Source organism: Chrysemys picta, chromosome 5, assembly GCF_011386835.1.
Source record: "Chrysemys picta bellii isolate R12L10 chromosome 5, ASM1138683v2, whole genome shotgun sequence".
Classification (NCBI taxonomy): domain Eukaryota; kingdom Metazoa; phylum Chordata; order Testudines; family Emydidae; genus Chrysemys; species Chrysemys picta.
Window position 1 is genome coordinate 124,437,481 of NC_088795.1, and position 12,976 is coordinate 124,450,456.

The 12,976-nt window shown below is 43.2% G+C and overlaps 1 long non-coding RNA gene across 2 annotated transcripts in view; it reads left to right on the top strand.

Annotated features, from left to right (window-relative positions):
- The window catches only part of LOC122174200 (uncharacterized), a 42,461-nt gene extending 39,668 nt beyond the window's left edge, over nt 1–2,793 (top strand). For both annotated transcript variants that reach the window (XR_006175710.2, XR_010601599.1), the window contains one exon: nt 641–2,793. This is a non-coding gene — a long non-coding RNA (uncharacterized LOC122174200). The remainder of the gene's footprint in view (nt 1–640) is intronic.
- Nucleotides 2,794–12,976: the final 10,183 nt, after the last annotated feature.

Consider the following 12,976-nt stretch of genomic DNA (forward strand, 5'->3'; position numbering starts at 1 on the left):
AAAATAAGAACTGCTTTTGCTTAACAAATATTTAAAAGTCAGAATTGCGACAGCCGAAGAGACTCTCGTTAAGAGTCTTTTTTATTACATGGACTGGAAAAGGTTTGTGATGTTTTTATAGATAAAAGTTCCTTCTCACATCTATAATGTATACTATCTCTTCTATGTCCTCACCTTATATCTGGGCTGTAAAACAAAAGGGTGGAGCAATTAAACATATTCCCCTTCTGCTCCCTCCCTTCCCTAAAAGTTGTCTGTATATCTCTGAAGAAAATTTCATTTCCTTGGGCAGGATTCTGAGAGGATAAAGCAAAATGAATTAAAAATACAGGTGATCAGTTTGGCTGCAAAATGCTTTGAATGGTGAAGGAAATGACTTGGAGTTGGATAATATTGGTTATAGACAGATTTTCCTTCCCATAATTATGGCGTTTTGAAGTCTTTTTTTGCATTCTAGCCTTTTGAAATGTGCTTCACCTACAATTGCACTTCATAGTTATTGCAACAGTACAAAAGGTTAGTTTCTAGTAGAAAACAGAACCACCGTGCGCACACATTTTCCCCAATGGATTTTCTGAACCTCAATGTTCCTTGCACCTTCTAAACCACTATTTTCCTTTTATACCCTTTGCCATCAAAGCCTTCACTGTGGATGTAGGACATGCTTCCACTCAATTAAAAATCAGATTTCCCAAGAAAAAATGAAGCACCATAAGCAGAAAAGTTTCCAACAGTACAAAAAACATAAAGAAAAGGTTGATTAGAAAGATACATGAAAATGAGTTGAAGTGTAAGGAACAAGATGGAGAAAGAGTGAGGGTCTGGCGGAGGAGACTATTGGAAGTAATCTCAACACTGCGTGTTTAGGTCCTGGAAGAGGCAAAACTGAAAACTGGTCAATCCTGGGTAAGGTCACTTAAAGCTGATGCAATTGTTTTCATGAAAGTTCACATTCAAATGTAGCAATTGTATATGTGGCCAAAGTATCTGCATGCATATTCCTGATGAGTTGGGCCACAAGGTTGAATCCATTTTAAATGTAAAATGCAGTGGAACAGTGATTGAAATGGCATTGGGATATTGCCAAGCCACTAATTGATGTGAGAGTTGCAAGGATTAGTCTCCTAGGTAGCAAGAAAGGTATTGATGGTTATCTGTTTTTACACAAGAACGCAACACAGCTGATATAGAGGATCAAACCATAGTTTTTCTACCTCATCTGGTATCTGGCCTCTAGCAGTTGCCAGTATCTTGTACTTCAGGAGAAGGCAAAAACAAAACAAAAAAAACAAACAAAAACCCTGTAATATAGTAGGCCAATTTGTGAAATGGGGAAAATCCTTCTTGACTGCTAGTTTGTTACCCTGTCTAATGAGATGACTGTACCCATCTTTTGAATAAGAACATAAGAAGGGCCATACAGGGTCAGAGCAAAGGTCCATCCAGCCCAGTATCCTGTCTACCGACAGTGGTCAATGCCAGGTGCCCCAGAGGGAATGAACAGAACAAGTAATCATCAAGTGATCCATCCCCTATACTATATGTACTTTATCTTGCATCACCTAAGTCTGAGCACAGCCCCACTCAGAGTTTTGCAAGCTGAATTTATGTGTAAGCAGAGTCAGGATGAGCTCTACCCTGACATCTGGTGGTGAATTATGGCGAGTGTGGAAAAGAACTCCAGGGGCTGATCTTGTTTGCATAGGCACACCCACTCGCCTGGCATGAAACAACAGCAACTGAAAGTGGTTACTTTGGCTGGTGTGGGATCCCCAGTTTTCTCTGTTATTGGGGCAGGAAGAATAAAGTTTTGTTACCCTGATTCTGTGAATCAAGGCCAGTGGAACTGTTGTATGACAGAAGGACTCCTTCACCATTACCTAAGTAGCACTTGCTTGACAAGGGGCATGGGTTACAAAACCCAGTGAATTGAGAGAAGATGGGGGCAGGTATTTGTAGCTGATGGGATGGGCCCCCTCTGAGGGTTTGAAACACCAATTGCACTACTGCCTCTCTCCACTGTTGAATGTCAGAGCTAACTTTGATTCTATTAGGAGTCTAGTTACAGGCTGCTGAGCTGAATTCACTTTGGGACAATGGTGCACTAGCACTGGGGCTCCCCTACTATGAGCTGAAATTGCTAAGAGCTGAAATCACAAAAGACCTAAAGTTATTAAGCGCTGAGATCACTGAGTGCTGTGTTAACTAGTGGGGGAGCCTGAAGCTATATTCCTAAGCAGCTGGCGGAGCAATTTGTGGGGACTACTGGAGGAGCAGCGAGCGGCGCGGAGCCTTGCGGGACCGGTTGGAGCGGCCCAAGGAACGGCGAGTGGAGCTGTTTGCGGGGACGGCTGGAGCGGCTCACAGGTTGGTGAGCGGAGCGGAGCAGCTTGTAGAGCAGAGCAGTTTGTGGGACAGCAGGAAGTGGACTGGCTCGTGGTGAAGGCTGTGGCGGAACCCCACGGAGAGACGGCCAGCCGGCCTCAGATCATGTAAGGTGCCCCTTAACACCCTGCGTGCCCCCCCTTTTTTACTCTGAGGCTGCACTGACCAGGGACAGAGACTTTGGGGTCTGTTGGACTTTTGGGACTTTGGGTGGTTGCTGGACCCAAGAGACTTTGGGGACTCTGGGTGATTTTTGGGTTGCTGGATTCAAGAACCAAAGGGAAAGGACGCAGCCCAATTTGCTGGGGTGGGTTTTTTTGCTCGTGGCTTGTGTTATGAATCCTGTTTGTGGTGTTTTTCCAATTTAATGCTGATGTCGTTTACCTCATGTTATTAAACATTTTCTGTTACACTCAGACTCCGTGCTTGCGAGAGGGGAAGTATTGCCTCTTAGAGGCACCCAGGGGGTGGTATGTAATTGTCCCAGGTCACTGGGTGGGGGCTCGAGATGGTTTTGCATTGCGTTATTGAAACGGAACCCCTAGTTACAGAACCCGGCCCTTGTTGCTGCCAACTTAGATGGGCAGAAGGGTTACATATGTATCCAGCCTTTTCTGTAAGTGTAGCTTAGTTTCTCCAGCCACCTAGTTAACCTATGTCTTCCTTGTCTGTACCCTATAAAATCATTGTGTTGAGGGTGGCTCACAAGGTATTATCTTGATACATATAGGGAATATTTTTTGTCTTGATCGGAACTATACATAGTGTGCCCAGATACTACAGTTATGAGCACCAATATAAATGTCTGTAATAAATAAAAATAGTTGCAAATGTTAAACCGCTTCTGAGGCCTATAACACCCCTGCTCCCCCACCTCCATTTATATCAACCTACAGAACAGATGCAAAAGGAAGCAGTAATCCTGCCACCCTTGCCCTCTTCTGCCAACATTTCTAAGGCATTTCTCCAACTTCTGGCAAATAATCTTCTATCCAGACAATTGTGAATATGTTTCATGTGGTCAGAGAGAGGCAGGCCAGAAATTGAGCCTGTTAAGCTAAACACAGCCAATCAGCAATTATCTGCATATAAATATAGTTTATGCTTTTCCACTTGAAAGAAAATCCCTTATCAGCTCTGTCTCAGATGAAAACACCCATGGGACACTGCGAACACAGGAGTAGCCTTTGCCAAATGCCCTTGCTGAGAGGAACCAAGAGCCTTCATTGGCCACTGACTCCATATATGTGTTGCCCTTTGAAGGAGAATTTTTAACCCATTGTGAAAAATAAGTTTCCAGAAAGTACTTTTCTAGGAGAACATAGAGCATGACTGACTTAGAGAGAATATGGTCTATTTCTAAGGCAGAGACTGGGGTCATGGTGCAAATACAGGGAAGTGGATGTGAGGTCATTCATAAAATGGAATAGTCTTATTGGGCTAAATGTTCCCCCCCCCCCCGTTTGATAGCTCCAGATCCTGCTTTTGCTGAAGTCAATGGAAATTTTGCCCCTGACTTCAAAAAGAGCAGTATTGGGCCTTTAAAACCATCAAATACAAAAAAGGCTTTTCCTCCCCCATCTGAACCCTCACATCAAATTAGTGGCTGCAGCTTCCTTTTTTCCTTCTCCCCATTCTTCATTTCCTTATTTTTCTTTTCAAAATGTATTAGGCCAAATTCATTCCCAGTGTAACACAATTCAAGTCGCTGCAGGCACATCAGGGATGAATCTGGTCTGTTTTATTAAAAGAAATTGAAAATTCACAGTATAGCAATGCACAGTCATAGACAAATAGAAAACATGATTTTATGTAGAATTATAAAGTAGGAAGAAGCATCAGTTTAAACACTGTATTTCAAAATATAGTGAATCCATCTATCAGCATAAATGGAAGCCCCATAATTCTATAATATAATATATGCAGGTAGCACTCCAACAAACCAAATTCCCCACTTTCCTTTTAAATCGCCCCTAATAACATTGGCTTCTCTACGAGCCCTCCTAGGGAGAGATGCCCTGCAGCATGCTTTGAAAGACCAAAAGGTAGACAGTTTTACCCCAGGAGCACATTAATTACTATGGAAACAATGATGTAATTGATCTAGAGAGAGCTTAGTGACAACCACAAATGAAAGATAAAGATGTTGCATAGCATGGTTTGAAATTTATGCCATAGTTTGAAGGCAGCATGATCTGGTGGACTGGATATGAGTCTGAAAGGCAGGTACTCCTCTGTGCTGCTCCTGCCCCTAGGCCACCAGGCCAGACTGTGCTTATCTTACCCAAAGTGCTTTGAGAGCTATGGATGAAAAGCACAATAAAGAGCTAAGAATTGCTCCTCATACAAGTGGTCCCCTTGACTTACTTGCATGAGAGGGACCAGCAGATGCACTCCCAGGCGTTGGCCAATCACTAAACCTTTCTGGGATGGATTCACACATGCACATGGTTAATACTGAGGCCTGGGCCCCAGGCACCCAAAACTCCCCACTGGGTGGAGAGCTGGAACAGCAATAAGACAGCTCCAGTGTCTCATCCAGTGAGGAATGCACACGAAAAAGCAGGTGGTAACCTAGTGCTGTGCTGAACCAGCACTTCCCCCTTGACCGTCTCTGATGGTTGGGCTGCTAAAGAGTGTTCAGCAGGATGCTGCTTGCCCTTCCCCAGGGTGAATTGCCCCCAGAATGCCGTGGGTCTCATTAGCATAGCGAGCTGCCTGTTGCACATCCCTGTACCATTCAGGGTGAATCTGGCCCTCTGTCTAAGTGAGAATAATACTTGCACCAGACATTTCAGAATCTATTGCGTAAAACCATGACTACTTATCACTGATAATTCAGATTCATTTCCAGTAGTCTGACGATGTAGAAGAAATGTATTCTTATACTTGCTTTTGGATGAAATAAAACACCTTTTTCCTTGACCTCTTGGGGTCACTTAAAGAGCCTTCATTTTTTTTCACACATGCAGGAGTATTAGCTATGGTGGCAAATTTCCAGCTCGATTTAATAATAATTAGCCTTCCTATATTGCCCTTGCGGTTTCCATTGCATAAAGTGCAGAGCTGCTGTGTGGTAATTACATAGGTGCCATGTTTTACCCCATAGGTGGCTGCATTTCAGTGTTGGGAGACATGAACTTCTGTATAGTTTGCATACCAATTAAAAAGTATAGTGTGTTGCGATACTTGGGAGGAAAGATTCTATTTAACGATAAGCTGTTATATTGTTCTTCTTCTTCTTATAGTTTTTTAGTGCCAAATAGATCTAGAAACATGAAAAATGCAATCAGTACAGGACCCAGCCTGAAAAGGAACTGATTTCACATGGCATCTTTATGAAGTGTTTCTTTGGCATCCAATTCATAGATGAAAAAGTGGAGCCAAAAGTATTTTTCAAAAGGGGGATTCTTTAGCCTTTTCAGATTTCATTCAGTTGTTCCAATGAAATAAATACATCCGCCTTACACAATTGAAAGAGGTATTTACTGCCTGTGGTTTAACAACTGTACTAAGTCAAAGGAACCAGTCAACTAGAGCCTTATAGTTCTTGTCTGAAGTGAAGATGGGAGAAAAGAATGAGACTACAATGTGGTATTTATAATAAAGATGAAATGAGTGGAACTCAATGGCGCCAGCAGCCCTAGAGTTCCTGCTGTTTGGGCTAATGCATTTTGCATTAGCGAGTCTGGGTATCTGGCATCCAGGAAGGTACTGAAATGCTTTTACAAAATAGTGACATTCTTAGAGCAGCAACGTTCCTTCTAAACACCAGCAATACACTTTCAATTGGTAAAATTCAGACATGTGGCACCTAAAGCTGGGTGAGTAGCCAGGGACGGCTCTACCATTTTTGCTGCCCCAAGCAAAAAAAAAAAGCTGGTGCCTGGAGCCGGCCCTGTGAATAGCGAAGGGAGTAGAGGCACACACGTTTCAGCCATTTTCCACTCGCCATGTTCAGACCTCTTTTGTATTTGCTTTCTTGCCAGATTCACTCCTGTACCCCTGGGAACAGCTGCCCCAGAAAGGAGATTTACTCTGGGGTCAGTGACTGTCGGTGATGCTGCTGCCATTCCCTGGATGTCCCATTAGGAAAGGGCAGCTATACAATGTGGTTGGGGGTGGTATGAGATCAGTGCCTCTCCCAACTGGTCTAGCTTTGCCCCACCTCTCCTGGCTGGTCTTACTCATTTTGTGGGCAGAACCACTGGTTCGTCCCCTTGTGGTGGAGTTGCTACCAGAGGCAGCACACAGTCTGGGTTCTGCAAGTGGATCACGATGAGTGAACTTGGCCCAGTATGTCTGCATTGTAACAATACCTGGCTTCTTTCTTATTGTGGAGAGTTCTCTGAAAACAGCCACTCAATGTGCAGCACAGTCAAAAAAGTGAACAGAATGTTGGGAATCATTAAGAAAGGGATAGATAATAAGACAAAAAAATCATACTGCCTCTATATAAATCCATGGTATGCCCACATCTTGATTACTGCATGCAGATGTGGTTGCCCCATCTCAAAATAGATATATTGGAATTGGAAAAGGTTCAGAAAAGGGCAACAAAAATGATTAAGGGCATGGAACGACTTCCGTATGAGGAGAGATTAATAAGACTGGGACTTTTCAGCTTGGAAAAGAGACAACTCGGGGGGGATATGATAGAGGTCTATAAAATCATGACTGGTGTGGAGAAAGTAAATAAGAAGTGTTATTTATTCCTCATAACACAAGAACTAGGGGTCACCAATGAAATTAATAGGCAGGAGGTTTAAAACAAACAAAAGGAAGTATTTTTTCACACAACGCACAGTCAACCTGTGGAACTCTTTGCCAGAGGATGTTGTGAAGACCAAGACTACAACAGGGTTCAAAAAAAGAACTAGATAAATTCATGGAAGATCAGTCCATCAATGGCTATTAGCCAGAATGGGCAGAGATGGTGTCCCTAGTTTCTGTTTGACAGAAGCTGGGAATGGGCAACAGGGAATGGATCACTTGATGATTACCTGTTCTGTTCATTCCCTCTGGGGTACCTTCAATTAGCCACTGTCGGAAGATAGGATACTGGGCTAGATGGACCTTTGGTCTGACCCAGTATGGCCGTTTTTATGTTATTAAAAGAAACCCAATCTCTGTATCCTTTACTATTCCAGCATTCGAGTAGCTAGTGTTCTAGTTGCCTTGGAAGCGACCTGAAATTCTCAAAGGAAGAAATGTACTTGCCAACAAACAGAAGTCACCAGAGGGATTTATTTATCACTCTTTCCCCCATCAGGAGGCTGAGATGTGTGTCTTTATTTCTTCATGAAAGCAACTGCGAGGTTCCACCCTCCTGCATCTGTGGAGAGCAGATCCATTATAAAGGTGACAAAAAAAGATTAGCAGAACAAAATCTGCAGTGGGTGAAGGCCCCTGGGTTTAGCTGTCACCAGAAACAGTATAACAAATGTTACCATGTCTTTTACCTGCCATGTGGATAGAGAAAAGAAAATCAATACCACAGTTTTTCTTTTCATTTTTGACAGCTACTAAGAAAAACTCATGGCCCTAAGACACAAGTGAGCTCAGAAACTGACTGACTTTATTTCAATGATTCTCAAATTGGTGGCACCTGGAAATATCTTTCTTTGTTGAGTTTCTTTCGTGTACATTCCAGGCATGATCAAACTTTCTGATGCCACCAGAATTGGAAAGGTAGCAAATACAGCATAATGCAACCAAACCACAAGTCACCTAAAGAAAATAGAAGCCTGCTTCTGCAGTTTTACTCTGGTTTAACTCCATAGTTTTCAATAGATTTATTCTTAATTCACTCCAATGAAAGTGGGAAGAGATGCTGCATGGAAAATTTCTACCCCTCTGGAAGTACCCTTATCACTGCACAGAACTGAATGGAAATAGAGACACATCATTCTGAAGAGGAAAATCATGAAGATACTGAAAAAGTTGCTAAAAAGTGTGGGAGCAAGGCAATAAGGAGTGATGTGGAGACCGAGAAAGGAGCAAATCCTGTGGTTGGCCTGGTGCTTAGGCCAGCCCTAGCCCGGAGGAAAAAGCCAACTCCAGTTCTAGAAGAGCAATGTGGTTCAGTGGTCTGATTAGGGGCTGTAAGCCCTTGAGTTCCACTCCCATTCTCCCACTGACTATTGTGTTCTTGGACTTCTGGCCAGATTTTCAGAAGCGTCCAGCATCCAGCAGTTTCCACTGATCTCAATAGGAGCTGCTGGGTGCTTAACTCTTTTAAAAGTCTGGCCCCTAATGTGTCTCAGTTTGCCCTTCTGTAAACTGGGGACAATTTACCTGGCTCACTGGGTATAGAGAGGATTAATTAGTTAACATTTCCACGCTACTTGGAAGCTGCTAAGTATTATTTTGTGTAGGTCACTAAAGTGCACGCCATGCTTTCATTGCCTTTAATTTCTCTGAGTCCACCACTAGCTTTAGCAGGTGGGCCACCAGGAGTTCTATGTGACTAAATCTAACGTGTGCTGCCTCCTCCCTTGGGAACAGCTGCTTAGAATCTTTTGCCCTCTTTCATAGGGATAGAGTAAAATAAAATGTGCATGCTGATTTCACCCAGACGAGAGGATGAGTTGTTTTTTTTTTTTTTTTTTTTAAGCACTGTGTTTTAAAGGAGCAGTGATGGGACATGTCTTAAAAATTAAATAAACAGGCATGGATGTGAGTGACAGAACTAAAAATATAGAACACTTGACTAGTGAATGATGGAAAATCAGCAGTGGACACCGATAGCACAGCCAGAATTATTATCACAACCACTTTGATCGTGGCTTTTTAGCCGCAGAAACTTTCCATTACCTGGATGCAATGGGTTTCTCAGCTCTAGGCATCTGGACTTGAATGACCTCTTTACCACATGTCTTCAGCAAGGAAAATAATATCATAGCTGAAGCCTGAACCCTGGAGGTAAATAGGGAGTGACGCTCCTTAGCTATGACATATTGAGATGGCTCCAAACTTGGAATATTGAGCCAATCGATGCATCTCCATAATGAACAGACCCACCCAAGTATCAAACTCTCAGATTTAGGAAGTTTGAAATCCTGATCCCAATCCAAACTTTCCCAAAGTTTGGGCGGTTTGTACTTACCTATTATTGAGATTGGTTTGGGACATGAACCTGGATCTGGATTTGGGGTATGGATTGAGGAGTTTTTCTTTGGGCTTATTGCTAGTCAGAAGAAGAGAGTTCCTGTGGCTTGCCAAATAGTCTTGTGCTGTGATTTTTCTCCATTCAGTCACCTCTGTGGGTGACTTCTAGAAGCGGGATGGAAGTCAGAGCTTTCCACCAGGCTTTTGGAGGTATTTAACACAACAGGCTTTCCCCGCTTCCAGGAGACTGTACAGCTGGACTCATGCTGCAGGTTCAAAGTGTATTTCCCACCACAGAGATGGTGTGAGCTTTTAAGGAAAACAGCTAAAAGTTTTACAGCTTGTTTTTTAAAACGACAACATGAATACACGGGGGTTGCAGATGTTGTAATTCAGGGCAGAATTTTCCGCTTTGTGTGCAGACAGGCCAAGTACTTGAAACATGGAATAGAATTGGAGGGGAATGCTAAATAAAGTAGTAGTGTCTCCGAGCCCAGTCCTGCCTGTGCTCTGTCCATGGAGCTCTCCGTGACGTCTGTGGGAGGGCCAGAGTGTGGGCTGTTTGCAGTAGCAGGCCCTCCATGGAGGATTCTCTTACATCCCAAGCAGATTTTCAGAATGCTCTCCCAGTATGTGCTCTCTCTAGCAATATCATTATCGTCACCTCACCTTTTCTTTTTTCTTTGTGCATCTGTTGACAGCCATTGACACTGGATGGAAAGGTGGCATGCTGAGCCAATGGGGGAGTACGAATTGTGACAGATAACATTGATTTATAGCCACTCAATTCCATCGTACAGGAAAGTGAAAACACTGTGCCACAACACAGACATGTGCTTGCTTTCCTTGTTGTTTTACAGAACTGGAGCACCCCAGGGACCGGTATTTCGCTGTCCACCCCAGTGCACAGCAAATTCCACCACTCCTCTATTTAGCATGATTTTGACAACATACGTAAAAGGTTTTTATACACCCAGAGGACACCAACAGCGAAATTATCTGGGACACAAGCTGAGGCAGATTGATTGAGAGGGCAGACCAATGGATTGGACTCAAGAAATCAGACTGCTCGCCCTGGCTCTGCCACTGACTTCCTTTTTGATCCTGGGCAGTTCCTTTCCTCTCTTGGTGCCTGGATTGCCCCAGGTTATAAGAAGGGTACTAATGCTAGCCTGCCCGCCCACCTTTGCACAACACTTGGCAATCTCTGGATGAAATGTGGTGGTATTATTCATTGCCCTTTCATTCTACAGAATGGTGATTGATTTCTTCGGTAAAAAACCCAACCCTGAATCCCATTGGCCCATCCTGCACTGGGTGATACGAGTGCTAAAGCAGGGCAGTTATAAACCCTTATTTTCAAAATGGTGCAGCGTACGCTTTCTCCTCCCCCTCCCCATAGGCCAGCTGCCAGTGCTGAGGGGCAGAAGCAGCACTGCACAACAGTGCCCCCTAAGGAGTGGAGGAGAGGCAATAGAACAGAACCATGCACTTTGTGCTCAGGAGGCTCGGCTGCTGAGAGCCTGGCAATGGAGTCACCTGCTGCCCAAGCTCAGACACAGAAGGGAATCTGTACAATGCGGCTCCCCTGTGGAAATTTGGGAACCACCTGGAAAAACATTCAGAATCTAGGAATGCATGAAAAATTGTAACTGTGGAGAGTTCTTCTTGGCTCAGTTCCTGCACATGTTAGGGAGGTTCCTGTGCACTTGGGGTGACATTTGCCTCCATTGCAGAGAGACCACTCAAGGCCTATGCACCATTTAAGTCCCACTAAAGCCCACAAAATGGAGCTGCAGTGGATCTTAAGTGGTGCCTGGGTCTTCCGCACAGGGGTTAGTCTCACCATTTGTAATGAATGTGTGCACAAGGGAGTCCTGCTCTGAGACCCCTTAGGCTCACTTAAGGTGCATTGTGATAATGTCTAGCCAAACAATCTAATTGATGGCATTTATGGATTCTATGTCTCAGTTTTTGTAAGCTAGCAGATCTTCCAAGTCCTGACCCATACAGCTTGTGTAGCAGGAACTCTGCCTTTTTGTATGTAGGGATTGCAGCATGAGGTCTTTAAATACTGTCTCATGCTGCACAAACACCAGGGGGTAGAGCGAAGATTGCACAGACAACCTTAATTTTGTTGTTTGCTTACTTTTGAGTGTAAACTTTGTAACATCAATGGTCATTGTGAAATCTGTTTTCATTGCACAATGCTTAGTTCACACCGTCACAAATAAGATGCACTCAGGATATTTTACATAAAACCAGGAAAACACTTTAATTTTAGCGTATGAGAATGGCATGAGACCTAGTAAAGCGAATTTTCCATTAACTTTACTTCAGATTTCCTTTTTTTTCCATTTATTTACTGACAAAAGCTCAAATCAGAAGCAGCCTCTAGATTTCAGTAACGGTCTCAGTTTACCCAATTTTACTGCAGGGCTAAGTCTAAACAGGGCTCAAGGGATGCTCACAATTGAGAGAGCCAGTGCTAAGCTCAAAGAACAGCCTAATACTCTCCTTTGCTTTCATTACAACTGTTTCTTCCTTCCTTTGCCTGGAAACATATCCAATGATCCCTTAAACAGACCAGTGCTCCTTGGTTCATTGCCCCTTCTTCCTATGCCCCTGAATATTCATTACACTTTATGTGAAATAATTTGAATAGTTGAAATGGATCCAAATGAAAGTTGCAAATTAAATGATATTCCAAGTGCCATGTAATAAACGGAGCAGAAAGACTACAATTGCTGTTAAACAAGCGTTTGTGTTGCGTTGTACTCCTGCATCATATGGATTCATTGAGCATCTATAATCAGGCTGAGCGTCAGTGCCAAAAGTTTTAATGATACAGAATCTTAGCTAGAGTATTGCAAGTGCTTATAGATCTGCCATTAGAAAATGGTTATGGGCATGATTCACTTATTATTATTTCTATTGTTTGTTTGTTTTATTAAATGGTACTGATTATCCTGCAAGGGAGATCAATGGAAAAACCTGTTGGGAATTAGCCAAATCACAGGTTAAAGAGAATGCTTTACCTGTATAATTTTAAAAAGCAGACTCAGAGAACAGACATAATTGAAGAGAATGCCCAAACTTAGGTCAAACCTTCCAATAGTATCCCCTGGCTTTGAACACCTCCGCTGTTGAATGCTTACCATAAGACACTCTGGGCCTGATTTTCAGAAGTGCCAAACACCCTCCTCTCCCACTGAGTTTTGCCTGGAGTTCCGAGCACTCAGCACTTAAGGAAGATCAAGATGCTTATTCAGCTGTCTGCGTGTAGATTTAGGTAACTAATTGTAGACTCTCAGGGTGGGATTTCCCAAAGGACCTAAGTGTCTTGGGAGCACAAGTTCCATTGACTTAAGTGCTTTTGAAATTTGAAGTTTGAAATTTTTGGCCTGAGACGCTGAGAAGTTTAGACTGGGATTTTGATAGGACGTAAGTGTCCTTAGGCTCCTTTGAAAATTCCGGTCTA